The 16,955-nt window shown below is 43.1% G+C and overlaps 1 non-coding gene across 1 annotated transcript; it reads left to right on the plus strand.

Annotated features, from left to right (window-relative positions):
- The first annotated feature begins 16,379 nt into the window (after positions 1 to 16,379).
- Positions 16,380 to 16,452, plus strand: TRNAA-AGC (transfer RNA alanine (anticodon AGC)). The gene has a single exon. It is a non-coding gene; the product is annotated as a tRNA-Ala (tRNA).
- Positions 16,453 to 16,955: the final 503 nt, after the last annotated feature.

The following is a 16,955-nucleotide window of genomic DNA, read 5'->3' on the forward strand; positions in this document are numbered from 1 at the left end:
TTCAGCCCTCACTATAAAATTAAAATTACGAGACTGGCCTCGAATAGAACCAAGGGCTTGCTGGTGAAATACAGGCACACTACTCGTAGACTACACCTCGGGACAGTCCGAGTAGTTGAGATGGTAGAGCGATGGCCTTCTAAGCCGAAGTTGTGGGGGTCAATCGCGGCTCATCTTGGTGATATATGAAGGTGCTCAATTACGCCAGCCTCGTGTCAGTAGATTTATTGGCTCGTGAAAGGCTCTTGCGGGAGAAAATTTGGGCACCTTGACATCTCCGAAAACCGTAAAAGTAGTTAGTAGGACCTAAACCAATAGAATGATCACACACTAGTACAGAGAGTTCAGACACCGCAATCAAACAGGCTGTCACAAACTTCATTAGCGCTAACAAATAAGACACGTAACTGGTTAGCACGAAGCAACGATAAAAATAAGATAAACAGACTGCATACGTAACAATATTTGGGTCTTTATTTAACAAAAACGAACATCCGTTGATCTTTCTTATCTATTTTGACATTTTCTCAACAAAATCCTATTGTTCCACATAGTTCTATCTAACACCCGGGATTCGAACCACAACTGCCTTGGTGAGAAGCTAGTGGTGATGTCGCTTTCCTATTAAAACGCACGGCATTTGGCGCCGTGGCTTAGTTGGCTAAAGCACCTGTCAACAAAACAGGAGATAGAGAGTTCGAATCTCTCCAATGCACTATCAAAACTTCGACCGAAAGTGTAGGCTCCGCTTTTTGAGCCGTGTAGCTGTTAGCTTGCATTTCAGAAATGGTAGGCTCGAACTCCACTGTCGGTAGCTCTGAAGATAGTTTCTCGTACTTTACCATTTTTCACACCAGGTCGCTTTCTTCCTACTGCTTCTAGCCCATCGTCACCATAAAAATGTGTTTTAGTCGGTTGCACGTAAAATCAATAGAAAGAAACAAGCACATGGAAATTGATCGATTAAAAACATGGAAAGTTTCCAAACCATCAGTGAGATATACTCCTCACAATAACGATAATACCGCTCCGACTCTACTCACATCAACTGTTCCACAACATCATCAGATGATGACATCCATACAATTACAATCAAAGTTGGTGAATTAATAATTGCAATCCTTTGGCCATCACATGTCCGAAGTTTATCAACATCCATCAGTTTACTGTGGTGATTGCAATAGCCATCATACTGACTGGAAGTACAACTCAAATGATATAAATGGAGAACACTTGTTAAACTGGGCAGACGGAAACAACCTTCACCTAATTTTTGATGCCAAAGATCCATCCACCTTCCGATCAGCTGCTTGGAACAAAGATTTTAATCCAGACCTTATTTTTATCTCCAAGGATACTACAAATCAACCCCTTCACGCCAACAGAAAGGTTCTTCAAGGTTTCCCCAAAAGCCAGCACAGATCTGTTCTCCTTGAACTTGGTATCTAAGTCCCTGTCGTCTCATCTTTGCCTAGACCAAGATGGAACTTCCAGAAAGCTTATTGGAAGAATTTTTTCGTAGATCTTGACAAATGCTTGAGATGGATGCCATCCATATCATCTAATTATAAGCGGTTTGTAGGCTCTGTAATATCAACAGCTAAAAACATATCCCAAGAGGTTATCGAAAGAAGTATATACCTGGTTGGAATAAAGAAAGTCAGGATCTTTATAAAGAATTTCTCAGAAGTGGTGACAATGAAATTGGAGATGAACTGCTCAGAACACTTGATGTAGCTCGTCGGGAGAAATGGATGAAAACTACAAAAAATCTCGACTTCAAACATTCCAGTAGAAAAGCTTGGAACTTATTGAAGAAGCTTGGAGCTAGCCCACCTGTTCAGAGGAGGGAAACCCTGGTATCATCTAACCAATTTGCTGATCGAATCGTCTCTTTATCAAGATCTCCTAGAGATAAAATACATATAAGAATGGTAAAACAGGAACTTCGAAAAGTCAAAGCTAATTGCCAAACTCATACAGAATATTCACAACGATTTACGCAAGAAGAGGTTAGTTCAGCACTTAAAAGCATACAAGCTGGGAAAGCCTGTCGGTTTGATGGTATACATAATGAATTCCTACTTAATACTGGTCCATATACCAAACTATGGTTAGCAAGGTTCTTTATCCCTAACATCGACAACACTTGAATAATACAACAGCCAAAGTTCGTTCCAGGAACAACATCCTTCAAAAGCTGTGTGGTACTACATGGGGATCAACAGCTGCAACACTTCGTTGCTCTGCACCGGAACTAGTCTATAGTACAGCAGAATATTGTGCTCCAATTTGGCTAAACAGCAACCATACCAACAAACTCAACATCCAGCTCAATACTACAATGAGTACAATCAGAGGCTGTCTAAATCTACACCAATTTTGGCTTCCAACTTTAAGTCACATTCATCCAACTGCACTGAGAAGACAGGATGCTTTGCTACGTGAATATAAGAGAATATTGGATAACCCGGACCTTCCAATTCATGACTACATTCCAAGTGCAATATCTGGCAGGTTAAAATCCAGACATCCAGCAATAAAATCTGCTGTTGAACTTTTCAATACGGGCTTCAATATAAATGATCACTGGGAATAAAAATGGATTCAACATGCACCACCAGACATTATAACTGTTTTAAATATGCAAATTAAACCAGCTGGTTTTGATCTGCCTCTACGTACGTGGAAAACTGCCAACAGGATTCGTACAAACCATGGAGTATGTAATGACTTCCTCTACAAACGGAACAAAATTTCTGATCCATCTTGTATTTGTGGAACGACTCCCCAGACCATCCAACACATTGTGCAGCAGTGTAGTATTACGTCATACTCGGGAGATCTGAAAGACTTTTTTCTATCGCTGACTCCAGATGCTGTTAACTGGATATACAAAGTGACTCTCACTATATAAGTGCATACATTGTCATTGTATACTCTGTTTCATGTCTAATAGTAATTGTACCGGGCGGTACACCTCCACGCCGCTAATTTAAAATGTGCGCCAGTTGAAACTCCTCTGCTGGAGGAAGTCTGAACTTTATTGACGGTATTAATCTTCAAGTTTCTCAGAAGATGTCACTACCTGGAAATTTTAGAGTTTTTGAACTGTGTCATTTTCGACGTATTTTTGTTTCGCTTGTAGAAAGAAGTGTGAACTTTCTCTTCTAGAGGACACTACTGAAGATCAACAATAGTGCACCCTAGTGCGGAGTGAAAGAACTGTTTTTCTGGAGAAAATTTTTATTTCAAAAGTTTGTTTCTTGTTAAATTTCTTTCTGTTATTGTTTAAGTTGGCTGTATACCCCTCTCTTTCCCCTTGTTTTGCATTTAACCAATCCCGAATTTCTGTTATTAATTTCTGACCAATCAGAGGTATCTTCCCCCAACTTGAATATGTTGCTGTATCCTACCCAATAAAGAGTTTGTGGGAGGGTGTTTTCATTCCCCTAACGCCTCGAACCTTCCGCAAGAGGATATAAACTGCTGATTTTAGGGTCTCCGGGCCACTTCTGTTCCATCTTTCTGTGTGTAAAGTACATAGCAGGGGGCGGGAAGCGCCTCTTTCTTCGGCAGCGGTCAACAACAAGGTAATGGCCGATTAATTACTTCTTTTCTTGCTTGCTCAGCAGTTTAACTCTCGGGGCGGGTCCGAAGTTTTTCCATTATGTAACCTTCCTTAAAAATGTAAAGAAACTTGTATCTATTCTATCTTTTAAACTACGTATTGGGATAGAGAGTGCGTAACCCTCTCGAGCTCCCACTCATATTGTTTTGAGGTGAACTTATTTTCTCAACCTATTCTTCCTTAACATTATGTAAATTTGTTCTTTTCTAAAGTCACCTCTGTAGTATGGGATTAGCCCTTGCATTAGTGGCCTAGAGCCAGATTAGGTTTTAAAAACAAAGTGTATTAGGAGTGCAGATCGCCTCCTCTCAAATTGTTCTTTTGGAGGTCATGTAATTACCCCTTTTCATTTAATAGACCTCAGTAAGTTGGGTATTTTACCCCTGTGTCTATGTCCAGTGAGGACAACTTGAAGGTGGAGTTTGGTGTGGCCTTTGAGAGGCTTAAAGTTGAGAGCATGTGGCTCTTTTTCGAAAATTGAGTCTTGGATGCCTCGTGGAGGCTTTTCGGTGTAATTTGGAGCAAGTGCTCCTTAGCATTAATGGGGTTTTCTGCCCCTCTGTTAATACTCATTTTGAAGTAAGGTTGGGCTGACTGCCCAAGCATTGTAAAGTCAGGGCGCGAAGCCCGTATCCTGTAAATATTCTAACTACCTTTGTGACTTGCTACTCTGTACCTGCCATGCTTGTTATTTCTTGATTTTGAAAAGAAAATATAACCTTGTTAAATTTTAAATTCACTTTAATTTCGTAGCCTGAGACCTATTCACCACCCCGCACCTTCTTTCACCTCTAACTACCACTAAAACACGGTAACAGTAATAACGCCCTAGTTATTTTAATATATCATTTATATATTGTTCTATATTCCAATGTGTTGCCATACGCTAAATAAAAATAATAATAGTTCCACACACCGACTCAACGGCAGTACATACGCAATAATCAATTCTCTGCGTCAGTACACACACAGTACACCAGTCAGTACCCCATAGACACTCCACCACGATTCTCTGACACTGACTCCGACGGGACACCCACCACATCAGCAATGATTCTGTCCAACTCCCCTACACACACTTGTCTGTTTCTCTAGAAGTAACATGCCGTACCTACTGTATCTGTGCAAACGAATTTCTTCCATGTGAATAATATTCCGAACGCTTCTGAACGATATTCTGGGATGGTAGTGTTGGAAATTATAGTTTTCAGAGGAAGTATCAGAAATGAAAATGGAAGAGGTCTGATCCTTCGAAGGATGAATGTTGGAAAAAGAAATGAGAAGGGCCATGAAGGTTGTGAAAATGAACGTGTCTCTAGACCAGGGCCTCTCAGAGTGCACGCGCCATGCATTGCGCGGTGCAAGGTGCATAAGACGACTTCGCTAGGTTGACCAGAGTGCAGACTCCCCACTCCTCGAGTTTGAGCAATAGCTCTGTCTCTTTCTTTCCCTACGCCTGTCTCGCTCACTCCGCCTCTTCACCCCTTCCTTACTCACCCAGCAGGGCTCGCATCCGAGCCGAGTTTAGCCCAGTCTCCCCGAGACAGAACGCTGGCCCGAACTAAGCCGAGTAAGACTGATGCACGGTGCACAGAACCTCTGCGCCTCGTTTCGCACGCGTGAGATTTTGGACGTTTGAGTGGCCCTGCTCTAAACCTTGCAAACATAACACAATAGAGGTCGGAAGAGAACACGATTTAACCAAAAGGAGGTCGGATAGGAAAGATGAATAGCCTGCCAAGCAATTTGAGACTCATCTAAGGCAGTCGTGGTAGCCTAACAACGTTCTCAAAGTCGGAGTTCCTAAGGTTAATGTCTTTTAGTTGTCTTATACGACTGACAGGGGAGGGGGGTACCATGGATGTAGACTCCTACTGCACTACACTCACTCACAACGGGAAACGATAAATGTATTTGAACTGAAATGAAATGGCGTATGGCTTTTAGTGCCGGGAGTGTCCGTAGACATGTTCGGCTCGCCAGGTGCAGGTTCTTTTGATTTGACTCTCGTAGGCGACCTCGCGTCGTGATGAGACTGAAATGATGATGAAGGCAACACGTACGCCCAACCCCCGTGCCAGCGAAATTAACCAGTGATGGTTAAAATTCCAGACCCTGCCAGGAATCGAACCCTGGACCCCTGTGACCAAAGGCCAGCACCCTAACCATTTAGACATGGAGCCGGACTGTATTTGAACTAATTCTTTATGGATAATTAAATATATTTCCTTATTGTATGTTGTACTTCACAGCGCGTTTCAGAATCTAGAAAAGCAAAGCAAATTCACCTCCGTTACAGGCCATGAAGGCCCTTGGAGGAGTGGAAGGTAAAGGCTTCCACCATTGTTAACCTCGGCACGTGATGGGGTAGAGTGGTTAGCTCTAGGACCGGCCGCCTTTGCCCCCACGAATTAACCTAGTACTCATTTTTAGTGTAGGCGGAGTGAACCTCAGGGCCATATGCACCTACGAAAGTGGAAATCTCGTTCCTTAAATGTTACGACTTCCTGATGGGGATTCGAACCCACGTCCTTCCGGGCAAACCGACCACACTTTTACCGTCTCGGCCAGGCAGCCCCTGTTTCAGACTCTAGAATACATAAAACATGGTTAATTTTAATATTTGAACTAATTCAACGTTATTATGCCACATTTTTCTGTCTTTTGTTTTCTTTGTAAGCTAGGGGTTTCGTGGCGCACTCACACGTCAGGAATTTCGGCGGCACTAGAATTGGAAAGGGCTTTAATGTGATGGCCAAGGTCTCAATTAAGGCGATGTGCATGTAGTGCCTGTCCGCCTCTGTGGTGTAGTGGTTAGTGTGATTAACTGCCACCCCCGGAGGCCAGGGTTCGATTCCCGGCTTTGCCACGAATTTTGAAAAGTGGTACGGGGGCTGGAACGGGGTTCACTCAGCCTCGGGAGGTCAACCGAGCAGAGGGTTGTTCGAGTCCTTCCTCAGCAATCCTCGAAGTGGTCTCGCTTGGTTTCCCACTTCTCCTCCAGCAAATGCCGGGATGGTACCTAACTTATTTCGGCTACCCGGGGCGAGCCTCTCTTTTATAGAGTTTGGAGGCTCGCGTGTACTGTATAAAGCACGTCCCGGGAGGGAGCGTCCGCCGTGTTATCGACAGAAGTGATGGGCCACCACGAGAGGGTCACCCCCTCTTCCTTGTCTATCCCTTCCAAACCTCCCATCTCCCCACGAGGCCCCTGTTCAGCATAGCAGGTGAGGCCCCCCTGAGCTAGGTACCGGTCTTGATCCCCAGTTGTATGTCTCACGCTCTGGGGCACTGCCATTGAGGCGATAGAGGTTGAATCCCTCGCTGAGTCTGAGGGGAAAGCCAACCCTGGGCGGTAAACGGACTGAGAAAGAAAGAACGTTAGAAAGAAAAAAGTACGGATATCTCTAAACTTAGAAAAATATATAAATGACAATTATTTACCAGCCAAACACCGATCGTTTGGCATCTATCGTGGAGTGTACAACAGATGTACACTAAGCCACACAAAAATAGACCCGGGAGGTCTCATCTGCTATGATGAAGAGCGGTCTTGTGGGTGATTGGAAGGGATAGACACGGAAGACAGAAAGAAGTCCCCGTGGTTTTAAGAAGGAGAGGTGAGAAACCACGGATAACCACTTCGAGGATGGCTGAGATGAAAATCGAACCCCCGCTTCTCAGTTTATACCCCGAGGCTGAGTGAACCCATTTCCACTTCTCTTTCAACGTTTCAAATTTCGTGGCTGCAAATCGAACCCGAGCCTACATATTCTCTATAATTCAATTAGTCGGCAACCCCCGCTCCGTAACTCACCTATTCCCAAAGAAAGTTTGAATACCGAGAGAGTGGCTACGTAGTTCCGGCCACGTAGCTGTGAACTTGCATTCGGGAGAATGTGGGTTCGAACCCCAATGTCGGCAGTCCTGAAGATGGTTTTCCGTAGTTCCCTATTTCCACACCAGGCAAATGGTGAAGTTTACCTTAATTAAGGCCACGGTCACTTCCGTCATGCTCCTGGCCCTTCGTCCCCATAAGACCTAGGCCTATCTGTGTCGGTGCGAAGTAAAGAAATCCGTAATTGCCCCAGAGGAGTGCGACAGGCTACGGCAGCCAGCACAATTCCTATCCTCGCCACTAGATGGGGGCTTCATTCATTCCATTTCTGAACTGGTCGGATACCTGGAAACAGTCTGTGGATCTTCATTTTCATTTTAGGCCTGCCGTTTAATGTCCTTAAAACACTGAACAACTTACACTCCTACAGTCACGCATCATGATGTTCTGCATCTTGAACCACACGTAGTGGCCGCATTAATAATAATAATAATAATAATTGTACCGGGCGCAGTAGCGTAGCCAGGATTTCAGTTTGGGGGGGGCCCATTCATCCAGAATTTTATTTTGATAGGTGTCCAAACTTCCATAGTTTAGGTGGTGTAGAATACCGGAAAAGGAAATTAGTGTCCTTGGATCCAAGTAAAAGTGGTAGATTCGTGCGGATTCCAGAAGCTAATAGTAATTTTCTTCTTCTTCTTCTTCTTCTTCTTCTTCTTCTTCTTCTTCTTCCCCACTTTTACCACATCTGTGGGGTCGCGGGTGCGAAATGTGTCGCACATGTGGATTTGGTCCTGTTTTAAGGCCGGATGTCCTTCCCGACGCCAACCCTATATAGAGGGATGTAATCAGTGTTGTGTGTTTATTTGGTGGTTAATAATGTAGTATGTTGTCTGAATATGAATATGTTGGGACAAACACCCAGTCCCAAGCCAGAATAATTATTCAGATGCGATTAAAATCAAAGACCCAGCCGGGAATCGAACCCGGAACCGTCTGAGAAGGCCTCAACACTGATCATTCAGCCAATGAGTCGGACTCCGGAAGCTAATATTAATGCACATTATATATAAAATGCTCAATAAAAGAACTTTAGTTAAAACTCCTGGGGTGTCTGGACTCCTTGGACGACAACCCACCGGTCCCCCGGCTACCTCTGTTACTCCCATCCCAACATAACTGCAGCATTTCATATATTCCGCGTAGAAGTGAAATGAATGCAAGAATAAACACTTTGAGTAAGGATGCAATATTCTGGTTTAGAACAAATACGGTAATGTTATAATAATAATGGTCATGTGATAAGCAATAAAGAAGTGACATTTTATACAAATAATGCGGCAAAGATACACACACAAACACACACGCGCGTGCTTGCGCGCGCGTCGAATACAGGTTTCTCGTCCTTCTTGTCCATGGCTAGATGATGAAGGCAAGAGAATGATGGCCCGCCGTGACTCGTTATTTCGACATTATAAACAAACCTTAGATGACACAGACTTCGACTCTAACCGCATCTTAAGAAATCGCACAAAGCAGTTAATCAGAAATTTAAAAAATGCATATATTTTCGGATTTTAGCTAACAACTTAAATTCTAATCGCGCATGGGACCAACTTAGAGCTCTGGGAATAGGGAAACATCAACAGAGACAGACAACTCCTGACATTCCACTTGACGAACTGAACGATTACTTTAGTAGAATAAATATTCAACCTACCCAAATTAACTGCACCGACTCACCGCCCTCCCCTCCAGCCAATCCGCCATTCACATTTCACAGTGTCACAGAAAATCAGGTTAAAAGGCTTTGTACTCGATTAAATCAAAGACTACAGGTGTATATGATATTCCTATTACTTTTATACATAACATTATGGGTGCTATCTCGCCTATACTGACGCACATACTGAACTACTGTTTACAAAACGGAACTTTCCCTACTGTATGGAAAACAGCCAATATTATATCGGTACCTAAGAGTTTAGACCCACAATCACCCTCTGACTATCGTCCTATGTCCGTACTCCCTGCGCTTTCTAAAGACTTTGAACGTTTAGTATACGAGGAAGTTCTGGAATACCTAAATAAAAATGCTCTTTTGGACCCTTTGCAATCTGGATTTGAGAAGGGTCACAGTACCGCGACAGCACTTCTGAAGGTTACCGAAGACATTAGAAACGCTATGGACAAACGACTGCTCACTATACGTATCCTTCTTGACTTCAGCAGCGCCTTTGACACTGTACTAATTCCGACTATGATACAGAAAATGGAACTGCTAAAGTTCGACCTGGCTGCGCTTAAGGTTTTTAGTTATTATTTGAGTAACCGTCAACAGCGTGTAACAGTAAACGACAAGGCCTCTAAATGGAAAATGAAACTTAGTGTTGCCCCGCAGGGCAGTATTCTACGGCCCCTAAGTTTCTGTATTTATATCAATGACATACCATCTGTGACAGGAAATAACACACATGACCTCTGTGCTGACGATCTTTAAATAGGCTATATCGACACTGCAAGACAAGATATTAACAGGGACCTCCGACGACTCAGTGTATATGTACAACGAAGCTCTCTTATACTAAACTGCAAAAAAACTCAGACAATTATAATTGGATCACGAAAATTACTGAGCTTCTCAAACAATGTCGCAATCCCGCCTATCCTACTGAATGGTAACATTATTCCCTACAGTAAAACGGTTAAAAATCCCGGCGTAATGATGAATGTAACAGTTGATTGGTCTGATCAAACGAAAGAAATACGTAAAAAGATTTTTGGAGTACTTCACCCTCTTAAACGACAGAGGAATCTATTTCCATTTGAGCTACAGGCCAAACTAATACAGACACTCATTCTCCCTATTCTTGATTATTGTGACGTTGTTTTAGTTGACATGACGAGAGAAGAAACACTTAAACTTCAACGACCACTGAATTCCTGCCTGCGCTTTTTTTACAATATCGGGTACGATGTTCATATCACCCCATACTATCAGGCTGTCTCATGGCTGATGTCTGATAAACGTCGGCAGCTACACACTTTAACGATGATGATCAGAGTGGTAGCTGAAAGTCAGCCAATGTATATTTCTTCTAAATTCATCTTTTTATCATCATTTCACAACATTAATACACGTTCTAGATCCATTCTTTCTATTCCACTCCACCGCACAAATAAAATTATTAAATCATTTGTGGTGACTGTCGTGTGCGTTCCTGAGGATTAGCCATGTTTAAGAGTTTTTAATATTAATTAGTTCTAATATTAATTTAGTAAGTAATTTATTTAAATTTATTTTAAATTCTATTAATTTATATAGTTTTAACTATTTTAAGAATCTCAGTATTCTACTTAAGATGTTGATTAGTATGTGGTTAAGTGTACAAGAGGGCCTGGAGCCCTAACTTCGCCACTGTACTGAAGGCACTAATAAACAGACAAATAAATAAATAAATAAATAAATAAATAAATAAATAAATAAATAAATAAATAAATAAATAAATAAATAAATAAATAAATAAATAAATAATGTAAAACGTACGGGTATGGATATTTTGTTAGTTGGTAAAGGAAAATACACAATGCTATGTAGGGTTTACCTTGTCCTGTTAGTTTCCAACGCGGTTAGGGCCACGCAGCTGTGAGCTTGCATCCGGGAGATAGTGGATTCGAACCCCACTGTCGGCAGCCCTGAAAATGTTTTCCCGTGGTTTCCCATTTTCACACCAAGCAAATGCTGGGGCCGTACCTTAAATAAGGCCACGGCCGCTTCCTTCCCACTCCTAGGCATTTCCTATCCCGACGTCGCCATAAGACCTATCTGTGTCGGTGTGACGTAAAGTAAATTGTTAATTACTTTTCCACGCAAGTCTGGGATACAGAATATAGTAGTATAAAGTTAGAGTTTCGTGACGCCAATATTCGTATCTATAATTTTTATTAACGTGCCAGAAATCAACGACACTGAGCTGTTGCCATTTCAACACCGTTTTAAGGGTTACCGATCCAATCCGGGATTTGAACCTGCGAACTCAGACTCAGAAGGACAGCGACTCAACCAACTGAGCCACATGAAAAGGAGGCATTTGTGATTATTGTTATAAATAGATGCAGCTAGTATTTTTACAAAGGTTTTATGAGGAGCATTTATTAAGGCGTACGTTTTCTTACTGTCCTAAACGCACGAGGTCGGACAGAAGAACTAGCTGGAAGCTAAGGAGCCTTGCAGGGGTGTCGCTTCCTTCTCTGTCCACTTTTCCAAATCAAACTCCATGACAACAGCCCCGAAGCGCCATCGCCTACCAAGCGACGGCTGTTCAGCCCGGAAGCCTGCAGATTACGAGGTGTTGTGTGGTCAGCACGACGAATCCTCTCCGCTGTTATTCCTAGCTTTCTAGACCGGGGCCGCCATCTCACCGTCAGATAGCTCCTCAATTATAAACACGTGGGCTGAGTGTACCTCGAACCAGCCCTCAGATCCAGGTAAAAGTCCCTGACCTGGCCGGGAATAGAACCCGGGGCCTCCGGTACTTTTAGGTCTCCTTATTTTCGAATTTAACTTAAGACATCCTGCATTCGATTCCCCGCACTGACAGAGTTAAGAAAGGCATGGGATGGGGAAGATACAGCCTTGTTTTTGGGTGCAGTAGAGTTTTCCTTGAGTCTCTCGTAATCGAAATATATACGGCCTGGAAGGTAGTCACCTTCACGGGGTGTAGTACCAAAGTGGTTCCTTTTTTTTAAGAAGACAAATTAAATGAAGATTCTACTTCCTCGCAAACAAAGAACGATATTATAAATTTTACGAACAGTTTCAGTAATGCATCCGGTTTATGTTAAGAGTACTTAAGCTATGATTGTACATGGTAACAATCAAAACCAACAATATCTACTGAAGATCCGTCACCGCACTCGGTAGGACCGGCTTTCTTTTCATATTCACCGGGCGAGTTGGCCGTGCAGTTAAGGGCGCACAGCTGTGTGCTTGCATCCGGGAGATAGTGGGTTCAAACACCTCTGTCGGCAGCCCTAAATATGGTTTTCTGTGGTTTCCCATTTTTCACACCAGGCAAATGCTGGGGCTGTGCCTTAATTAAGGCCACGGCCGCTTCTTCCCACTCTCAGCCCTTTCCTCTCCCATCGTCGCCATTGAAGACATACGGTGCGACAAAAATAAAAAATCTTTTCACAACCCCTTCCAAGGAAAAGTTGTATCCACACTACTGGCCTGGACTTACACCCCAGCCACTGAAATTATTTTGTGGGTACGCCACTGCATCCACTCACCAATTAAGGTACAAGGTAAGTCCGAAGATGGTTGGATACTCAAAATACACCACCATAAATGATGCGGTTCTGGATCAAAAGTATAAAGAAAGGTAAGGGATGGGATCTAGTGTTTTAAGTAGAATCTGTGTCAATAGAACGTGACTACCCATTTTAAAAATGTCTCATGTATCGACTGCGATTCAAGCCTGGACCGTCCTGATGAGGAGATAGAAGCATTGGAACTGAGTTATCACGCCCGCCAATTACAAAGTATTTACCCGCACTTTTGATGGTGCCATTTGAGGTTCCAATCAGTCCCCGGGCATTTGACAAAATATATAGGCCTGCCTATCGAACTTAGGCACGCATCCGCGATTGTCTTGGCACTGTAAGAATTAAAAAAAAAAAAAAAAAAAATTCATAACTTACCGAGGATGCACATAGTGTTGGCTTTTCAGTGACAAAACGGTTCCTCTTCAAAAAATGTTACTAATATGGCACAAAATGAGGAACTAACGTGCAGATCACAATCCTGTCACAGTCTTCCCAACGCTGCAACTCATATGGCACAAAATGAGGAACTAACGTGCAGATCATTCTATCCTCTTTGGTGCAGATCACAATCCTGTCACAGTCTTCCCAACGCTGCAACTCAAACACAGCACATCTCTCAACCACGGTGCAACCCGAGGATCCCTAGGACATTGTTGTTTCCTGGAACCGATCTGCAAAAGCTGACACGATGTTGTAAGCTTGCAGTTGTTTCTGGACGTGGCCCCCGTTATCTCGGTGGTCACGTTCCGGCCCCCTACTGAGTAATCCCTTGCTAATTGGCCCTTTCTTCATGTCTTGACATTTGTCAATACACGGTTTCATTCCCAGTACTGAGGCCTCTACAGGGAAATATCCTCGAGCATCACAATCCTAAGTGTCTTCCTTTCATTCAAGCAGTACAAATATAGAGAATTATGTATGTCCCTATTGAGCCCTACTAATAAATTCTTGTCGCTACGTTAATTTAACATTTCGGCGTACGTTTTTAAGTTGTTCGTACCGTACGTAAAACAACGGCTAATCCTCGCTCTGGTTTCAGAAAATATTTTGGGGGGGGGGCCCGGCCCCCCTGGCCCCCCCCCCCCTGGCTACGCCAGTGACCGCGCGGTACACCTCCACGCCGCTAATTTAAAAGTTGCACCTGTTGAAACTCCTCTGCTGGAGGAAGTCTGAACTTTATTGACGGTATTAATTTTCAAGTTTCTCAGAAGATGTCACTACCTGGAAATTTTGGAGTTTTTGAACTGTGCCATTTTCGACGTATTTTTGTTTTGCTTGTAGTAAGAAGTGTGAACTTTCTCTTCTAGAGGACACTACTGAAGATCAACAATAGTGCACCCTAGTGCGGAGTGAAAGAACTGTTTTTTGGAGAAATTTTTATTTCAAAAGTTTGTTTCTTGTTAAATTTCTTTCTGTTATTGTTTAAGTTGGCTGTATACCCCTCTCTTTCCCCTTGTTTTGTATTTACCCAATCCCGAATTTCTTTTATTAATTGCTGACCAATCCGAGGTATCTTCCCCCAACTTGAATATGTTGCTGTATCCTACCCAATAAAGACTTTGTGGGAGGGTGTTTTCATTCCCCTAACGCCTCGAACCTTCCGCGAGAGGATATAAACTGCTGATTTTAGGGTCTCCGGGCCACTTCTGTTCCATCTTTCAGTGTGTATAGTACATAGCAGGGGGCGGGAAGCGCCTCTTTCTCCGGCTGCGGTCAACAATCAGGTAATGGCCAATTAATAACTTCTTTCTTTGCTAGCTCAGCAGTTTAACTCTCGGGGCGGGTCCGAAGTTTTTCCGTTATGTAACCTTCCTTAAAAATGTAAAGAATCTGGTATCTATTTTATCTTTTAAACTACGTATTGGGATAGAGAGTGCTTAACCCTCTCGATCTCCCACTCATATTGTTTTGAGGTGAATTTTTTTTCTCAACCTATTCTTCCTTAACATTATGTAAATTTGTTTCTTTTCTAAAGTCACCTCCGTAGTATGGGATTAGCCCTTGCATCAGTGGCCTAAGAGCCAAATTAGGTTTTAAAAACAAAGTGTATTAGGAGTGCAGATCGCCTTCTCTCAAATTGTTATTTTGGAGGTCATGTAATCAACCTTCTTTTCATTTAATAGACCTCAGTAGGTTGGGTATTTTACCCCTGTGTCTATGTCCAGTGAGGACAACTCGAAGGTGGAGTTTGGTGTGGCCTTTGAGAGGCTTAAAGTTGAGAGCGAGTGGCTCTTTTTGAAAATTGAGTGTTGTATGCCTCGTGGAGGCTTTTCAGTGTAATTTGGAGCAAGGGCTCCTAGGCATGAATGGGGTTTTCTGCCCCTCTGTTGAAACTTGTGTTTGGGGTAAAACTGAGCTGATTGCCCAAGCATTGTGAAGTCAGGGCGCGAAGCCCAAATCCTGTAAATATTGTAACTACCCTTTTGACTTGCTACTTTGTACCTGCCATGCTTGTTATTTCCTTATTTTGAAAAGAAAATATAACCTTGTTAAATTTTAAATTAATTTTACTTTCGTAGCTTGAGACCCGTTCACACCCGCACCTTCCTTCACCTCTACCTACCGCTAAAACACGGTAACAATAATAATAATAATAATAATAATAATAATAATAATAATAATAATAATAATAATAATAATAATAATAATAATAATAATAATAATAATAATAATGATGTCCGCCTCTGAGGTGTAGTGGTTAGTATAATTAGCCCCTCCACCCCTCTTGTGGAGGCCCGGGATCGATACCCGTCTCTGCCAAGAAATTTGAAATGAGGTACTAGGGCAGGAACGGGGTCCACTTAGCCTCGGGAGGTCAACTTTGTAGAGTTTTTTTTTTATCCCCATCTCGGCCATCCTCGAAATGATTTTCTGTATTTTCCCACAACTTCTCGTGGCGAATGCCGGGGTGTAGTTCATTTAAGTTCATACCGCTTCCTTCCCTCTTTATTGTATACCCCTTCCAATCGTCCCATCCCCCTACAATTACCCTGTTCAGCATAGTAGGTGAGGCCGTCTTGGGCGAGGTAGTCGTCCTTCCTAATTGTATCCCCCCCACCCAAAGTCTCACACTTCAGGACACTGCCCTTGAGACGGTAGAGGTGGGATCCCTCGCTGAATCCGACGGAAAAAAAAACAACCCTGCAGGGTAAACGGATTAAGAAAGAAAGAAATACTGCCCTGGTATTCGTTCCGATAACCTTTCGTTTTCGTGATACAATGTGCGGATAACACAAGGCTGGTGAACCTCGTCGGTTTAGTAATATCGTCACTCTCATGTCTCATCCGTAAAATTAGCGGTAAAAACGGGTTCTGTGTAGTTGACCGGAATTCATCCATTGTTCTGATTGCTGAAGTTCTCCAATGAGCCATACAGCATCCATTGTTCGGCACGGTTCGGATAATCTCGAACTCGAAGCGATTCATTGGTAACCTGTATCAGTGCTATCTAGCAGCTAGCGCTCAGAATGAGAGGCTATTCTTAGAATACACATGGTCATGCAGGACGAAATCTCATTCCGAAGTCCATGAGATTCCGGCTAGTAGAACATGTTTTACCCCTCGTAGATATCGCTCACTCACGGGGGCGTAGCTCAGATGGTAGAGCGCTCGCTTAGCATGCGAGAGGTACCGGGATCGATACCCGGCGCCTCCAGAAATTTTTGACAACTACTGAGTTGTGAATCCACGTCATATAATGATCATTGTACATGGGATTTTTGAAGTAGGAAATCATATTCAGGTGGTTCCGATTCATCACGTGGTTGCAGTTCTCGTCGTTGACTGCTGAGTGAAGGGAGTGACGAGGACACTCGTCTGTGTGCAAGTTGAGTTGTTGATAGCGGTCTTAAAACAGCTGGATCATTCCCAAATTTGTTACATATATTGTTTGAAGTCCGCTTCTGCGGTGTAGTGGTTAGCGTGATTAGCTGCCACCCCCGGAGGCCCGGGTTCGTTTCACGATTCTACAAAGAAATTTGAAAATTGGTACGAGGGCCGCAACGGGGTCCACTCAGCCTCGGGAGGTCAGCTGAGTAGAGGTGGGTTCGATCCCATCTCAGCCATCTTCGAAGTGGTTTTACGTTGTTTTCCACTTCTCCTCCAGGCAAATGCTGGCTTGGTACCTAACTGATTTCGGCTACCCGGGGCGAGCCTCTC

Source organism: Anabrus simplex, chromosome 3 (assembly GCF_040414725.1).
Source record: "Anabrus simplex isolate iqAnaSimp1 chromosome 3, ASM4041472v1, whole genome shotgun sequence".
Taxonomy (NCBI): Eukaryota; Metazoa; Arthropoda; class Insecta; order Orthoptera; family Tettigoniidae; genus Anabrus; species Anabrus simplex.